The sequence below is a fragment of the Oratosquilla oratoria genome, chromosome 20, assembly GCF_046742065.1.
Source record: "Oratosquilla oratoria isolate Oo_2021 chromosome 20, ASM4674206v1, whole genome shotgun sequence".
NCBI lineage: Eukaryota > Metazoa > Arthropoda > Malacostraca > Stomatopoda > Squillidae > Oratosquilla > Oratosquilla oratoria.
The window spans coordinates 31477634-31492426 of NC_134796.1; positions in this window are offsets into that span (position 1 = coordinate 31477634).

The window sequence follows — 14793 nt, forward strand, 5'->3', positions numbered from 1 at the left end:
AGTTCATGCGAAGCCTCTCGGAACACAAAAGAGATCATGCTTTCTCTTAGATTGTCTACAGAAAGGATGTAATTGATTAGAAAATTCACTATGAGCACTAACTTTCAAATTTGAATGGTTTATCAAAGATAATAGCAATTAATTTGCAAAACACACTAATCTAGAGTTCGAGTGTCTCTTCTTGTTCAATATTATTTCCAACACACTTCATTTTCAAAGACAGTCTTATTACTTTAAAATGGTCACAATACTCATTTGTGTACGCAGATGTGAGGTCCTTAAGTCCTTAAGGTTCCAAGTCTGACCACAGCAGATCCTAGGTTTTAGGTTTCCATGTATCTGCTTGACACCAAGTTCCAGTTGTTTAGGTCTCCCATCCCAAATACATACAAATGGTCAATACTATCTGTAAAATACATCAAGATTAATGTTCAACTCTTGAAAAATATCATTATAATATTCTCCATATTCTCCAGGGTTATTAATATTTATGCACAAAGTATTACTATAATCATCTTCATAGATCTGCAAGCTAATTTTCCTTATGTCATCTAAATGTCCTATCAATTCTTCTCTTGATTCTAAATGTTTAAGTTTAAACTTGTTTCCACCTGCAGAATCAATTACCCTATATGGACCAGTGTACCTTGGTGAAAGTTTATTATTGGGTGAGGTTATTTTGACCATTACTAAGTCCCCAATTTTCAGTTCTAGTTTATGAGCTATTTTGTGTTGTTGTTCCTTCATCTCTTGTGAATACACCTGCATATGTTTCCTAACTCTTTGGTGAATACTTTGAAGAGTATTTATCCTATTGGATATATAATCATCCATATTATATATGGGTTTTTGCTCTGCAGTCAACATTTCATATGGCAGAGTTTTGTCCTCCCCAAAAATTATAAAATGAGGTGTATCCCCAGTTGCTACATTAATTTGATTGTTCAGGGTACACTTAACACAAGGAATCCAAGTATCCCAAGTTACACTATGAGGACTTATTAGGGTTCTAAGACATATAATTATCTTTTTGTTTAACCTTTCTACTACTCCATTACTTTGGGGATGGTTAACGAATATATTGACTTTCTTGATGTGGAATACATTACATAGATTTTCCAAGATTTTGTTATTAAATTCAGTCCCATTATCTGAAACTAGGATGTTAGGTGTAGTAAAATTACAGATTATCTGATCATAGATTACGGAAGCAATAGTTTCAGCTTTCTTATTGATTATGGGTTGCAATATACAAAATCTTGAAAAATAATCAATAGCAACAAATAGGTATTTAAAGCCGTTCTCGGACATTGGTAATTCCAATGTATCCATGTGAACTCTTTCCCAAGGTTTCTGTGGAATGGGATAGGTGAGTATAGGAGCAGGTTTTGGTGTATTTCCCTTCACCTTTACACATTTTACACACTTTTCTATATAATCATATATAGTTTTCTTCATACCTAGCCAAAAGTACTTAAGTTGTGCCTGTCTATAAGTTTTATCCTTTCCAGGATGTGAACTACAATCACTATCATGAAGTAACTTCAATATCTCATTTACCAGAGTTTGTGGTATAACCAACTGATTTACTTGACCTCTAGAAATATCTTTCCCATTTACAAATGTTTTCCTATACAAAATTCCATTAATCAAATGAAATTCCTCTATCTTATACCCCTTTGGTAGCTTTGGAGGATCTCCTCTTGGGTTCATCAAATGCTTGATTATTGAATCACATGTCTCATCATCTCTCTGTTCTCTTATTAGCATTCCTTCATCTAAAGTTACTAATTCTTCTATACTACAAACAAAATTAATCAACCCAGTCCCAGTCATTGGTTGACTAATGTTTCTAGAAAGTGGATCTGCTACATTCCTTCTACCCGGAATATAATTAAATTGAACTTCATAGCACTGAAGTATCGCAAACCATCTAGCAAGTCTGCCTCTAAGATTCTTATGCTTAAATAAGTTCTGAATAGCTGTGTGATCAGTCCAAACTCTGATGGGATACCCTAGTATCATATCCCTAAAACTTTCTAAAGAATAAATTACTGCTAAAGTTTCTCTTTCAGTTATAGAATAGTTTCTCTCCGCACTATTACAAAGTCTGGATGTGTAAGCTATGGGTTTCAAAGTTCCATTTCTCTCTTGCATTAGTATGCCTCCTAACCCTATGTCAGACGCATCAGTACAAAGAATAAATTCTTTTTCATAGTCGGGGAAAATTAAAATAGGTGAACTCGTGAGTTTATCTTTCAACTTGTCAAAAGCTTGCTGTTGCGCAGGTCCCCATATGAACTTTGAGTCCTTTCTCAACAAAGAACTTAGTGGATTAGCAATGTCAGCATAACTTTGAATGAATTTTCTATAATATCCTGTTAATCCCAAAAAGCTCCTAACCTTGTCTACATTGGTCGGAACTGGAAAATTCTTGACAGCGTCAACCTTTGAATTTACTGTACTCAGCCCGTGTCTGTCTATCTTATGTCCTAAGTAAATGACACTGTCTTGCAAGAACTTAAATTTTTCAAGTTTTACTTTTAACCCAGCTTCTCCTAGTCTTGAGAATATCAAATCTAATTTCTTAAAGTGCTCCACTGCAGTCTGAGAAACTATAAAAATGTCATCTAGAAATACACTGGCAGTGTTTCCTAACAATCCATCTAGAATAGTATTCATTAATCTCATGTAAGTTAATGGACTATTACATAACCCAAATGGCATTCTCTTGAACTCATAATGTCCTGTTGTAGTAGAAAATGCTGTGAACTCTCTTGAATCTTCATGCAATTCTATTTGCCAAAAAGCTGATTTGATATCTATAGTACTAAAATATCTATTCTCAGTTCCCAAACTTCTCAAAATGTCACCGATAATGGGTAATGGTAACCTGTCACGAATGGTGTGCTTATTCAGTTCCCTGTAATCAATAACTGGTCGCATAGTCCCATCAGACTTTGGTACTAAGATCAACGGAAAATTCCACTCACTTTTACTATGTTCAATAATATCCTGTGATAACATTTCAGTGATGAGTTTATCTACTTTAGCTAATTTAGAGTGAGGAACTCGGTAAGCTGGTATGTAGATAGGTTGTGTTCCTGGTTTTAACTTAATGTGATGTTTTAAAACAGTTGTTTTGCCTAAGGCGTCCCCCGGCAAAGCAATTGCTTTTTTATGTTTCATAAGCAAAGCAAATAAAGCTTCATCCAACTCAGGGCAATTAGTTGATTGTAATAATTCTTTATATCTATTTCTTAAGTCTATGCCTTCTTGTACTGAACAAATTGATGAAGTTGGTAATTCTATCTCCTCACTATTCTCATTTAAAATCTTAATAGGTTTAGTACACACCTGAATACATCCTATTTGTGTACCTTTCTTTAAAACTATTTCTTTATTCATAGTATTAATTACTAATACTTCTACTCTGTTCTTATTTGTCTTATAAATCCCTGAGTCCCACTTCAATCCTTTAATTTTAACTGATTCTGGGACTGTAATTACTTCAGAGTCTACATTGATTCCTTTCAAACACACTTCAACCTTATTAATTGACATGGGATGTAACAATGTCGACCTTGTTAATCCGCAATCTGCAATTCTCAAGGCATCTGTGGTTGATAATTTAGTAATCTCTGGGATTTCCTGAACTTCTGAGTTGGGTTCACAAATTGTTTTACTTTCTGTAGGGTTGGACCGCTCGGCCTCGCTATCTAGGATAGAAATGTTATCTAAGGATTCCTTGATTCCTGTCACTGGTCTTAAGTCTGGTTGATTTAAGAATGGGATTAACTGTGACTTCACTAAAATTCCTAAGTCAGCAGGACAAATTACCATGTTTTCTTTTCTCATAGTTGCAAATCCTATCAATAAATCTCCTGGAAAAACAGACTCTTCTACCACTATCACTGGGATGTACAATTGTTCATTTGTATATAAGGCAACTTCTAGCTCAATCTTACCTAATGTTTTTAACTGATTTCCAGTTACACCTTGCAATGTGTAACGGATTGGTTCCAACATTTTCACTCCTGGGTTCAACTGGTTTAAAACTTTACTAGTAATTACATTAACTACAGACCCTGTATCAATAAAAATTTGAATAGGCTTATTGAACACTTTACCCGCAATGAGAGGTCCTACAGAAGTTTTACCAACAGTAATTATCAGTTTGTCAGTTTCTTTCATCTCCCTTGCATTCCCATATTTAACACAATACCGCCTATCGGTATATATATGGGGAGGTCTGAAATGGTTTATTCTGTGTCTGGGGGTTTTCCTCTTAGCCCTGGGGGTACCCGAAAATTCCGGCATTCATGAGTTCTGTGTCCGATTATATTATGGTAATTACAGAATGGAGGGTTCCTACATTGATACTCATTGTGACCTTCGTATTTGCAATTTCTGCAAATAATCCCATAAAAACATTCTTGTGCCTTGTGTCCCCATGCATTACAATTAAAACATAGGATTCTGGTATCCCTATCCCTAGATGGACTTCTAGCATGCCGCCTATGTCCTACTTCTGTTTTCTTAAACTCTCTAGAGTTCCTATATTGGCTATGTTGATTTATAGGCATTACATATGGGTTTATTGTTCTGGTCTCACTGTATCCTTGAAGAAGATAATCTACTTCTCCTAAACAGATATTTGATTTTAAATCTTTGTACAGCCTTTCTGCTGTTAAGTCATCAGAATTCTTTGCCAATAAGCTAAATGTAATCAATTTGATTACCTGTGAGATTTTCATCTTCTCACTAGATCTTTCTATCCAGTCTGAATCTTTCAAGATAGAATTCATGTCTTTTGACCATCTATCTAATCTAGCTAAGTACTCTGTGTCAGTTTCACTTGTCCTAACTTCCTTAATCATTTTTACCAATGATCTAATAGGATCCTGATCACATTTGGACATGAAATGTTTAAGAAAGGCTTTCTTGTAGTTATCATATTGATTAATTTCTTCCATTTGCTGGAAGTAAGTGACAAACCTCGCCCTTCCATGCTCTGGATCTATATTCTCCTTGAGAATCTCAATCTTACGATTCTCATTGGTAATGTTTTTACTAACTATAAGAGTGTCAATGAGGTTCATGAACTTGTTTACACCATATGTGTTAGACTCTCCTGTGAATTTTGGAATATTTGTATTTGATGTGTGAATTTCGTGTCTCAACACGTTAGAATTCTGAGGGGTACTCATACTTATTACTAATACCTTGCTTTAGCCTGGCTGCTTGCGATGTCGCTTCGTGATGTCAATGTCTGGTTTGACGTCCTTCTACGGTCTTGTCATTCGTCAACGACGTTGTTCCTCCTCCATCACACACTCTGCCTTGAAGACCGCCTTGTAGATGATGATCACCTTGAAGAATCTTGAAGAATGCTTGTTCCCAACGTAGCAGTTACTTGAAGTTGTAGATTTTCTCGTAGTCGTCTCGGTTGTCTTGTTCCCGTAGACTTCTTGCGCCACTTCTCTTCGGAGGTGTTTAACACCCAGTTCGTTCGTCGCACCGCTGTTCACCACTTTCACCACCCCTTGTCACCACTCACTTAAATTTGACTTGTAATATCACTCGTCTCAAGGCACCTTGCCTTCTCTTTCCTGTAGTCTCACTATTTTCTAGGCCCCGTGCCTAGTTCTCTCGTCCTTTGGGTTAATAAAAGGGTGGTGAATTTTCTTTCTTCTTTCACTGTAATTTCACCTACTGGTTACACTCGGGATCTCTTTCTCTCGTCTCTACATCGTCTCTTGATCCTCTCTCGATCCTCTCTCCACACCCTCTCTGACGAGATCCCGTATCCTACGCTAAGCTACCTTCGTCTGACGTCACTAATTTTTCTAAACCAATCTCCGGTGACTTCTCAAATAAATGTCACTCCTTATGGGCGTGACTTTGAATTCATGCACCAATAGTTTTTTTCTCCTTCTCCACCTTGCACCAAGCCGGAAAGCCATTACAATGCCACTAGCGATATTGTTTACCTCAGCATTAGTCAAACGAAGCTAGCCTGCGCTTACAGAGTTTTGATTACACATCGATTATAAAACAGTCACCACCGTCGGTGTGTTTACATAGACATAGCGTCACCTCATGTTTTCAAAACAACAGGCGAGCAGGCTGGCTCATTTCCATTCGTACAACTACCGGCCTCTTACAATTTTCATCTAAAAGAAAGTCATCAACATCTCTGGACAGATTTATCATAAAAACCTCACCCTCTCAAAAGGAAAATCTCGACAAAGAAGTTCCAAGAATTATATTTGCTACAAATTCACCATTTCGTCTTGTTCAGCATCCTCAGTTTCTCAAGATGGTTCAGAACCTGAGGCCAGGTTATATTTCTCCATCCAGAAAAGATATTGCTGATAAGTACTTGGATCTTGTGTATGAAAAGGAATATAAAACGTGTGCAGACGACCTGAATAATGAAACTGTATGTCTTTCAATTGATGAGTGGTCTAACATCCATAATGAGCCCATAATATGTCTGTATCCTTAGGTACAATTACGAGTATGTCATCAACATACCTAAACCATTTACTATTCCTACCCATTATAGTCATGTATTCTTCTGTTTCGAGTATTTCCATGTATAAATTTGCTAACACTGCAGAAAGGGGACTACCCATGGCGAGGCCAGAATGTTGTCTGTATTCAATATTATTAAAAGTGAAAGCGCCAAATCCTACACAAAGAGAAATTAATTCGAGGTAATCTTTTTTGGGTACGGGTAGATCTTCATTTTTCAAATTATTTACTACTCGTTCAACAGCATTTAGAGCGCCTTTATACATGGAAATACTCGAAACAGAAGAATACATGACTATAATGGGTAGGAATAGTAAATGGTTTAGATGTTGATGACATACTCGTAATTGTACCCAAGGATACAGACATTAACAACAAACTCAGGAGATTAAACAGTGTAAATGAAAATATACAATTTACTGCAGAAAATGAAAATAACGGAAAATTACCTTAGACACAATTATCCATAGAATAGATAAAAATGTGAAATTTTCAGTATACCGGAAACCCACCAATAAAGAAGACTATATACACTTCTACTCAGGACATGATGACAGAACTAAAACAGGTATTATAATGGGTTTCTTCCTCCGAGCATTTCGTATATGCAGTAAAGAATTTCTAGATCCTGAATTACAACATATTACTGAGACTTTCATCAAACTCAAATATCCAAAAGGTCTCTTATGTAGGTTGAAAAAGAAAGCCAAAGAAATAATTAACAAAAGTAAAGATGAAAATAAAAATAAGAATGATAATAAATGTAATAATGAAACCAGATATATCACAGTACCAAACTCTAATGTTAATTCATACCTAGACACTTTTCTCCTAAAAGCGGGATTCAAAATAGCCAGGACGTCAGGTAGCAAAGTAGGACATTTGGTAACACGTAGCGACAATAATCCCACTAACGAAAACAGCGTTGTTTATAAAATCCCGTGTAAAAGCTGTCCATCTTCATATTTTGGTGAATCTGGTCGCGGACTTAATAAAAGGATAAATGAACATAAAAATGACGTAAAAGCCCATAGGACATCTAACTCCATAGTAATACATGTGGATAAACATGGTCACCTTCCAGACTGGAACAACACAACCGTATTAAATAAAGGATCATCCAAGAAACTAAGGAAGACAATTGAGGCAGCATATATCAACACTAATAACAACATCAACCATAGAGAAGGCTTTATATGTTTAGCAAAAGCCACAAGCTTATTAATAATAAAAGAATACGCAAATAAAATAACAAGCTCTCCGAAGCGTCCCATAAGATGACCCGTCCGTGTATAAAATATCCGGTTACGTTTGAGTTGTTAGCTTTGTGATCAAGACCCTGCGGGTCGAAACGTTAAGGCGTAAAATTCTCTCATTTCTCCTCGTCTACTTCTTTCACCTTCAATCTTATATATATATATATATATATATATATATATATATATATATTGTATATATATACATACATTATATAATTATATATATACATATAATTATATAAATATATATATACATATATATACATATATAAATATATATATACATACATATACATAATTATATATATATATATATATATATATATATATATATATAATTCTGATTGTCTTATCTTGCTTGAAACCGTCTACTGAAGAAGAGCTATGACATTACGACTGAGGATCATCCAATCAGAAGAAGGTTCGAAGGAACCTCACCGCTGAGTGCGTGACGTCATAACTGTTAATTTTCCAATTTGCCATTTTTGAATATTTTCTGACCATTGATATTTAACATTTTCATATTCAGTTTTTAAAAGTATAGCCAACTCCTGAATTAGCATCTATGAGGCATAATGAGTTTATTAGAATATTACGAACCGTATAACTCAATGCGTAGTTTTCCAAATAATGACGACATGACGTCACAATCTTCTGCATTTCACTTGTTATAACTAATCAAGTCATTGCCTTCGTCTACTGAATAGAGGGAAGAGCTCTAAATAATACTCAATTTGATATAGAAACTTATTTTCTGTGGTTTATATTATACGGTGATAGTGACATAGTATATCTATCATAAAGTTGATATTTATAAACTTTGCTACTAGCTCAACTCCCATGGGACTCTCTGAATGATAATGATAATGAGTGGGAGTGGGATTGGGAGTGGGATGACGAGACGTGACATAACATAGGCATATTTAAGGAGGCTCTCTTTATTCAATTTCTTGAGAACGCCTGTATCCACTTTACTCTACTTCGAGAGAGCACGAAGACCGCACAAAACTGGTAAGTCTTAAGCTAATAACAACCTCCTTTAAAAAGATCGTGTTTTTAAATCATTCAAATAGTACAAAGAATGTTGTAAATATAAGAGCATTGCCTTAATAAAGATTTTATTAACCATTTTATTAACAACGTATCATTGAAAATTTTATTTGACCAACGGGGCAAGGATGGGCTAGTATAAAATATACAGTATATACATATATATATATATATATATATATATATATATATATATATATATATACACATGTTTATATACAAATATATATATACATATATGTTATACATATATGTTCATAAACAAATATATATATATACATATATTTATATATGTTTATATACATATATATATATGCATATATGTTTATATACAAATATATATATATATACATGTTTATATACAAATATATGTATATATACATATATATATACATATTATATATATATATATATATATATATATATATATATAAATATATATATATATATCTGCGAAACTAGTCAGGAATAGACTGAAGACTAAGACTCCTGAAGACTCCTGTGTTTCCTACTCCTCTTACGTCATACATATATATACTAGACCACCCGTGACCCGTTGGGTGAAATGAAATCTTAAATGATACATTGTTAAAAAAATGGTCAATAAAATCTTTGTTAAGACAATGCTCTTATATTTACAACATTCTCCTTGATTATGCTTATGTTATATCACGTCTCGTCATCCCACTCCCACTCATTATCATTGTCATTCAGGGAGTCCCATGGGGCTTGAGCGAGTAGCAACGTTTATAAATATAAACTTTATGATAGATATAATATACTATGTCACTATCACCGTATAGTATAAATCACAGAAAATAAGTTTTTATATCAAATTGAATATAATTTGGAGCTCTTACCTCTATTCAGTAGACGAAGGTAGTGAATTGATTAGTTATAAGAAGTGAAATGCGGAAGATTGTGACGTCATGTCGTCGCTGCTAATTCAGGAGTTGGCTATACTTTTAAATACTGAATATGAAAATTTTATAAGTATATATATATATGATACACATATATATATGTACATATATATATATATATATATATATATATATATTACATATATATACATATATATATATATGGATGTTGGGTCAAATGAAATTTTAAGTGATACGTTGTTATAAGAAGTGAAATCCAGAAGATTGTGAAGTCATGTCGTCGCTGCTTGGAATCATATGATGTCTTTTCTTCTGATTGGCTGACCCTCTGTCGTGACGTCATATCTCTTCTTCTGTTCTCCTCTTCTGATTGGCTGGTCCTCAGTTGTAACGTAATATCTCTTCTTCTGATTGGCTGGGTGACGGTTTCAGGCAAGCATAACAAACAAGATTATCAGACTTTTATATATATATATATATATATATATATATATATATATATATATATATTTTATATATATATATTATTATTATAGACATATTATATATATATATATATATATATATATATATATATATATATATATACACTAATTGTTTCAGCTCTGGTGCAAGTATCTGGACAATAATTGACCTAATATGTTTTGAACAGATTATTTTGTTGAATTTCTTATATTATAATTATTATTGTTATAAATTTTTTTCATCTTTAAGGATTTTGCTCCGACAAACACTGTCACTATGCAATTTTATTCAGCTGAGGGAAAACCCAATTTCGCTGTATCGAGCGATATACAATTACCATGTTACCATCACCGTTCTTAATGCCAATGCCATTTTGATGCCAATAATGAAGACGGATCACGATTACGCTTTCCGATTATGAATGCCCACGATATATGAGACAATTATTCCTTTTTCCAGCTTTCTGTTCACTTTCTGTAAACTTTCAGTGCACTTTCTGTTCACTTTCTGTACACTGACCAAAATCGCTCCTAAGTACCATACATGGTCTTTATTTCTTGGGCATTTTTGGCTGCCAATTACGCTCCCTGAGTTCCTGAATATCAATCAAGAGGTATCTCAGCCGGCTACAGGTCACTTTCTGATCGACAATGTCTTTAATGGAGGAATAGATCTTCTCGACTTCTTGAGTTGCTATGGTCGAGGTCCGGGCCACCTCGTCCATCTTGTGACCCATTCCCTGGAGGAGGGCACACACTGCCTCCAGGGATGTCTCGTCTTTTCTTCTCAGGAGGACCTATGTGCAATAGGCTACCCTCCTCGTTGGAATGAGGTTCTCTAGGCAGAGGCTGCCGATGAATACACAGATGGCGACGTATCGCTTTCTGCGAGAAATCTTTTTAATCTCCTCTTCGGCCCTTTCTTCGAGGGGCATCTTCTCCATGGAGGCTTCTTGGGCTTCCCGTCTTTCGAAGGAGCTTTGGCACTAGCTCAACAATCGCTTTCTGAAGACCTCCTTTTCTTCTTTACCCAAACTTTCTGCCAGTATTTTGGACAGCTGGGCGTATGTTTGCGAATAGAACTGCTGTTTTTTTGCGAATTCAACTATCAATTCAGCTGCCGTTCCTACCGTGCCCGGCTGATTGGTTAGGAAGGCTATGATTTGCTCCGAAATCTTTTTGAAATTCTTAGGTGAAAGCTTGTTCATCAGTGACTTAAATACCCCAATGTCTGTAGCCTGTTTGTCCAGGTAGACAGGCCTCTCTTTAGAAGGGGTTGGGGTCGTCTACTCCTGCCTTTTGTGCCAATTAGGCGGAGTAGGAATTACCCGGCAAGTAGTCGTCACTGGTGTTTGGCGCGAGTCTTTACTTTGTCCTTGAGGCTTTCCGACAGTACTGGGATTGACTCTTTCTGTGTGCCTGTCTCTGATGGGGGAGTTCACTGTTTCAAGATTTTTATTTCTAGAGACGTTAGAAGGCTTCTTAGCGTCCAGTTGCCTTGTCTCTCTGTGCATCCTTTGATTTCTAGGAGCGTTTGATCCTGTTTTACCACCTTTTACAAAACGACCTCTTTCCATGGGTGTTTTTCTTTCTGGGACAGTGATTTTAACCTCTTTCTAATTCCTCTTTTTCTTCTTTGCCACAAGAGTCCATTCTTCTTCCTTTTCATTCAGAATTTCATTATTCTTTGCGTTTGCCTCATTGATTTTCTCTTTATTTTCTTCTTTAGGTTTTGTAGGTACTTCTTTAGGTACTTTCTTCTAATGATCTTTTCTCATATCAGTTTCACTGATATTTCTACTTTCTGTGTCACTCTCAGTTTTCTCTTTCATTCTTTTCATTTCTTTTCTTTCCTTTTGCTCTTTTTCAGACAGTTTACTCTCTTTTCCGATGCTTTTAGTCTTCATTATTACATTATCCACATTACCGTTGCCATTAACTGTCCTACTTTTGTTCTCAAACTCAGTTTTCTAACTGCCTGTACCATTGGACCTTGTTTGCCTTTTAGCAGGAGCTTCGCTTTCTGTGTCACGACTGTCGATCCTTTTTATATCACTTTCCATGTCAAATTCTTGATCTTTTTCTTTCTTTCCACCTTCTTTTTCCTCCTCACTTTTACCAATACCTTTTACTTCCCTTTCCTCACGAGATTCACTATCCTTTTCAAAACTTCCGATACTTTTGATACCATTTTCAATGTAAAATTCTTCATCTTTCTGTGCACTTTCCTTTTTCAAACTTGCATCAATATCTATCACTTCCTTTTTAATAACCTATTTCTCCTCTCTTTCAGGCCCTATCTATGTTTCTGGACTCACTGTTTTACTCCGCCCTTTCCTATCTAATAGAAAATCGGCCAAATCTTCGGGCAATGGAGTATTCATGGTGTTACACGACTCGAACTTATACCACAGGATGCGGGCATATACTCGGCCTCCTTCATCCTACAGGAGTTCGGTCATCTTTAAATAATCTGCGAACTCCGCAGAGTTCGCAGAAGGCCCGCAGCCGCGTACGGGAGCCTCCAACACAGGATCACAGGACGTCATGAACATCCCCAACTTATCCTAGAGGCGAGGCCCCTCAACGAGCGTAACTTCACTAAATTGGAGAAGAGAGATGAACTTCCCGGAGACTCTTCCGGAAGACCTGTGGAAGAAGAATCTCTCTCGCATATGACAAAGAATTCAATTATGTTGAAATTATTATTATTACTATCATTGTTATTATTATTGCTATCATTATTATATTTTTTATTGGTATTATCATTATTTTTATTATTGTCGTCATCGTCGTCGTCGTTGTTGTTCTTGTTGTTGTCGTCGTCGTTGTTGTTGTCGTCGTCGTTGTTGTTGTCGCTGTTGTCGTCGTCCGTGTTGTCGTTGTCGTTTTTGTTGTTAATTTGTTTACTTTTTTTGCTAGCTCTGACCAGAGGTATATCTTCAAAGTATAACACTGTATAAGAACTTATATATATATACTTGTATATATATATATATATAAATATATATAATATACAAATATATATATAATATACAAATATATATAATATAAATATATATATACAAATATATATATAATATAAATATATATATAATATATATATACAAATATATATATATATATATATACGTGATATATTATATATATATATATATACACGTGATATATTATATATATATAGATATATGTATTTAATATATATTAATATATATATATATATATATATATATATAAAGAGAAGTAAAGCAAAAGGTAAAGGTTGCAAAGAGGAGAGCAGATGTGAAATGGGGTAAGAGTTTGACAGAAAATTTTGAAAGTAATAAAAAGATGTTTTGGAAAGAAATTAAGAGAGGAAGAGGAGGCGAATCAAGTAGAGAAGAAAAGGTAAAAGGTGCAGATGGAGAGATGATAATGGAAGAGAAGGCAGTAAGGGGAAGATGGGCAGAATATTTTAGGGAGTTGCTAAATGTGAAGGAGGATAGGGAAGGAAAGATTGCTGCAGTGGGAAGTGCGAAGAAAATGACCGTGATGAATGAGGAGAATGGAGGAGAAATAGGGAAGGATGAGGTGAAGGCAGTTGTTAAGATGATGAAAGCAGGTAAGGCACCTGGTCTGGATGGATGCCATGCGGAATGTCTGAAAAAGGGAGGTACAGTGATGGTGGACTGGTTGGTGAGGTTACTTAATGTTTGTTGGAGAGAGGGTAGAGTGCCGGAGGACTGGAGGAGTGCCTGTATAGTTCCTCTTTACAAGGGAAAAGGGGACAAGTGTGAATGTAGTAGTTTCAGAGGGATTAGCTTGTTAAGTGTAGTTGGGAAGGCTTGTGGGAGGATCCTGTTTGAGAGGATTAGGAGAGAAACAGAACGAGTAATTGGTGAGGAACAGTGTGGATTTAAGACAGGTAGAGATTGTGTAGATCAGATGTTTGTGGTAAGACAGATATGTGAGAAAGCTATAGGAAAGGGAAAGGATGTTTTTTGGGCTTTTATGGATCTGGAAAAGGCTTATGATAGGGTAGACAGGAAGGCACTGTGGGAGGTTATGCAGATATATGGGATAGGAGGAAAGCTTCTGGGAGCTGTCAAGAGTTTTTATGAGAATAGTAGAGCTTGTGTCAGGATTGGGAATGGAGAGAGCGAGTGGTTCGAGGTAAAAGTGGGACTTCGTCAAGGATGCGTTATGTCGCCCTGGCTGTTCAACTTATACATGGATGGGGTGGTGCGAGAGGTAAATGCAAGGGTAGTGGGCAAGGGATTGGAGATGGTTAAAGAAAATGGAGAAAAGTGGGAGGTGAGCCAGCTGTTGTTTGCGGACGACACTGCGCTTGTGGCAGGATCGGAGGAGGGATTGAGGAAGTTGGTGGCAGAGTTTGGGAGAGTATGTGATAGAAGAAAGCTGAAGATAAATGTGGGTAAAAGATAGGTGATGAGATGTACAAGGGGTGAAAGTGGCAGTAGACTGGAAGTGAGCATTAAGGGAGAGCGACTGGAGGAAGTGGATAGTTTCAGATACTTGGGTGCAAATGTGGCAGGGAAAGGTGGAGTGAAGGTGGAGGTAGAATGTAGATTGAGAGAAGCGAGTAAATGCCTTGGT